Below are 4,553 nucleotides of genomic sequence, written 5' to 3'. Positions count from 1 at the left end.
GAGCCTATCTTTTAGCTCGTATAGCCTAATCTATAGCTTTCGATACTATTTTCTTTATAGCTCCCCTTTTTGCTTCTTATGTTCTTTCTACTTAGCGATTTTCTTAGTTCATTCTTCTATATTACAGAGGTTCCTAATAATCTTATTATATCTATAGTCGTTGGGATAAATGGCGACCAACTTAGCTTTAAACTCGTTACTAATAACTAGCTCGAAGGTACTAGTGTCTATAGTGTAGTATTCCTTAGTGTTGATCTAAGTAGTAGACCAAATGTCCTCTAGTTCATTAGTAGCATCTTAGGTTTCGTCAAAGGCGTCCTCCTCGAAAGTTGGCAAGTGTAATAAGGCGTCTAGTACAACGTTGAGCTTTCCTAGTACGTAGAAAATGTTGAGGTCGAACTAGGATAGCCAGTTTATAGCGTTAGCGAGCTTTAGGTTGGCTTTCGCAAGGTCTATAGTAGCGAGAGATATATGTTTCACAATGCCTTTGGTTGCTATATAGTCTATTAGAATGTTTACTAGGTATTAGTTTGACTATACTATTTTCTAGAGCTTTCTAACTGCCTATACAACAGTAGCGACTTCCGCTTCTATACTCCTATACTTCCTTTCTATATTGGATGTTAGTTAGGACAGGAATATAATAGGCTAGATCTCGCTAGTTGGAATGTCTTAGCTAAGGATACTAATGCCGTCCTATTCGCTATAGAGTTAAAAGACAATTGCTCTATATCCTTTGCCACTTATATCGAGCTTAATAAATAATAGCTTATTAGAACAATAATAGTATAGGAAGTACTGCTTATATAGATGTTCCTATAATAGCCTAGGCTTAAATTTAGCGTTTAAGGTAAATGCCTTCCTAGTATTCTTCGATTTAGCAATAGGAAGGTCCCTACTTACTCTCCCTTAGGTAAGGAGCTTAGTCTTACGGTCCTGCAAGGGCTATACCTTCGCTATATACTATAGGATACCTTTGTATAGCTATCCGGCTATACCTAGGTACTGCTCTAAGGCTTCTAGGGTATTAGGGAACTTAAGCTTCTTAAATATAGTAATCCTATTGTCTATCTTAGCTACTCCTTCGCTATTGACTATATAACTAAGGAGTCTCACTAACAGGTAGGCTACGAAGGATTTTTCTATAGAAATGTAAACGTATACCTTGTCTAAAATATCGAGAGGGGGGATAGCGTAGTTGGAGTGTAATACGCCTAGAAAAACCTGCTTGCCTCCGGCAGGTCGTCGGTTCGAATCCGGCTCCCCCCTCCTCTCTAGAATTTTCTAGAAGGCACACTAACCCAAAGGCCGAGGAATACCCTCGTCTCGGCGATTAGCAGTTTAGGCCGCTAACTAATTAAAACAACGGATAGGAGAACCCTGCTAAGCGGGTATATAGGTAAAACTTAACCCGACCGCTAGTTCCCCTAGGTCTAGGTGTAGGAAAAAACCTAGGGCCGGGAGTAGCCGGAGGGCAGAGCTACTCTTGGAAAAAGGAACATAGGGACCTAAAGAAAAGCTGGAATCTTGGGAAAGCGGGGTGGACCTTGGTTCGAGAGCCTCCAATGGGGGAGGCTCCTATAGCGGTAGTGTATAGACTCGGAAAATATAGATTCTAAAGGGTGAGTACAGGTTTTTCACCTAGCCCGCAAGGGTATAGTTTTCCTATACAATAGTAGGTGAAGGGCCGGCGAGCCCTAGCCAAGGGTATATTGGAGTAGGAATATTAATCAATTAAAATATCGAGAACCGTCTTAACGTACTTGAGGTGCTCCTCTATATTTTTATTAGCGATAATAATATCGTTGATATAGGCATATATAAAGGACTTATATTTATAGAATAAGCGGTCTATAAAGCACTATATAAAAGCTAGTGAGTTTTTAAACTCTATTAGTACAACGTTTAAACGTTTTAAACCTCTAGGACTAATGACTACTATATAGTTATAGTATTCTTCTACGACTAGAAGCTAGAAGAAAAATCTAGAAGCGTCGAATGCTATAAAGACTATATTGCCTATTATTATATTTATAATGTTGTCTTAGTTAAGCAATAGGTATATATCTAGTACCACTAATGTATTTAGGGGCTAGAGGTCTATAATAGCTCTGCCTTTCGTCTTTCTAACAACTATACAATAGACTATAAAAACTAGGTAAACAATAGGAGTCGACTAATCTATAAAGTCTATCTTCCTTTACGTATACAGTTTGTTATATTCTTTATCGACGATCGCTTAGTCCTTAGTGCTTAGTAGGTAGATCTAAACGAGTTTAAGCTAGTTCTACTATCTATCGACAAGTAAGATTCTTATCTTCTGCTCCTCTAGCATAGGGACAATGCTATAGTTATAGAAGACGTTATACTTGTCTAGTAGTACCTTCATTTCTTCTATATACCGTTTGTCTCTGCGATAGATGCTCACCTCTACTACTAACTTAATATATAGGATATTGTCTAGTTTCTCAATACTATAGGATAGTATATAGAATTCCTGCTTAGTAGGTAGCTTATACTTATCCTCTATTAGCGTCTTTGTCACTAGTTCTTTACCGCTTAGCTCCTATTGCTTAGTCGTCGTTATCTATATATATTTGTCTTCTATAACATCGTCCTAGGTCTACTATATAAGGTTCTATACCATTACCTAAATATCCTCCTCTAGGCTATACTAGAGGAGGTGTCTAATACACTATCCTTTAACAATGGTAATCGGATAAACGGTGTTGTTCTTTACAATAGCCTAGTATACGCTCTTCGCATCTACAATAGCGTCTAGTACACCTTCGACGTATAAAGCGAAGTAGAGCTTACATTTCTAGTTGCCTATATTATAGTCATTAGCGTCTATAAGCTTGAACGTAGTCTCAATTAAGTGTTCTATCATAGGTACAACCATTACAGTGTTCGCAGCTTTTACCTTTCAGATCGTCCTTCTTTGCTCTATATATACTCTTACCTTTATATTATAGACTAACTAAAAGTAATAGGTTAATGTATTAAAGTCAATCTTTACTCCGTTGCAAAATATAAAGTTAGTTCCAATTAATAGTTTTACTCCTAAACCTTTAATTAATTAATTAATATTCCTACTCCAATATACCCTTAGCTAGGGCTCGCCAATCCTTCACCTGCTATTGTATAGGAAAACCGTACCCTTGCGAGCTAGGTGAAAAACCTATACCCACCCTTTAGAATCTATATTTTTCCAAGTCTATACACTACTACTATAGGGGCCTCCCCCATTGGAGGCTTTTAAACCAAGGTCCACTCCGCTTTCCTAAGATTCTAGCTTTCTTCGGGTCCCTATATTCCTTTTTCTAAGAGTAGCTCTGCCCTCTAGCTACTCCTAGCCCTAGGTTTTTTCCTACACCTAGACCTAGGGGAACTAGCGGTCGGGTTGAGTTTTACCTATATACTCGCTTAGCAGGGTTCTCCTATCTGTTGTTTGATTAGTTAGTGGCCTAAACTGCTAATCGCCGAGACGAGGGTATTCCTCGGCCTTCGGGTTAGTGTGCCCTTTGGAAAATTCTAGAGGGGAGGGGGGAGCCGGATTCGAACCGACGACCTGCCGGAGGCAAGCAGGTTTTTCCAAGTATATTACACTCCAACTACGCTATCTCCCTCTTTTAAACCTTTGATAACGTTGGCTATTATAGTAAAGTGACCTTCTACATTAGTGCTATAGACGATTCTTTAGATATAGAAGTCGAACTCGATTTACTTTTTGACTTCGGTATAGGCTCCAACGCCCTTAACAAAGTGCAGCTTTATATTAATCTAACGTAGATGTTTAGTCTACTTAGAGATAAACTCCTTGTCGACGAGGTTGGTATTGCTACCTATATCGAAGTAAACCTTGGTGCCTAGTTCGCCTAGATTCGTACTAATGTTGATTATAAGGTATATAGCTTGCTTATCCAACGCCTTTAGTAGCGACATATATAGCTATACTTCTATAATCTATCCTTCGGTTAGCGTAAAGTTTACTACCTTACCTTCAGAGTCGTCTTCATTGTCACTAAGGTCGTACTAGCAGTCCATTTAAAGCTATATAGGTTTATATTTGTCTTTGTCGCTATTGTCTACTATATACTTGAAAAGCTTGTAATATATCGTAAAGACTCTACTGTAGGCAATGCATTGCTAAATCTATAGGAGCTGTTATAGCAGTTTGTTCTAGATTAGTCTAGGCTAGTAGGATATATAATATATATAGTAAGAACTATTAGCCTCCTCGTCTTCTAATTCCTTGTCCTTAGCTTCAGTGTTATATTTGTCGACAAGAATATACCTAACCTTTTCTAGTATTTTATAGTAAAGATTAGTATCCTCGTCGTCTCCTATTACTATAATCTCGCTATAGTATATAAACGTACTATCTGTAAACTGCTTCTTATATATATATATTCGAATCCGTTAGAGCTATCAAGGTCGTTTGCCCTAGTTGCCATTGTCGCCTCTTCTTAGGCTATTAAATAGTCTAAGTCCTCTTCTACAATCGTTGAATAGTCGATATCCTCTTCCTTATCTAATTACACTATAGAAAT

The 4,553-nt window shown here is 38.0% G+C and overlaps 1 pseudogene across 1 annotated transcript; it reads left to right on the top strand.

The window, feature by feature from the left end:
* The first annotated feature begins 1,183 nt into the window (after positions 1 to 1,183).
* Positions 1,184 to 1,269, top strand: THITE_t64 (annotated as a pseudogene). Its single transcript has one exon. The product of its transcript is annotated as a tRNA-OTHER (tRNA).
* Positions 1,270 to 4,553: the final 3,284 nt, after the last annotated feature.

This window comes from Thermothielavioides terrestris, chromosome 2, assembly GCF_000226115.1.
Source record: "Thermothielavioides terrestris NRRL 8126 chromosome 2, complete sequence".
Taxonomy (NCBI): Eukaryota; Fungi; Ascomycota; class Sordariomycetes; order Sordariales; family Chaetomiaceae; genus Thermothielavioides; species Thermothielavioides terrestris.
The sequence above is the reverse complement of the archived record's forward strand: the minus strand, read 5'-3'. Positions and strand labels throughout refer to the sequence as shown.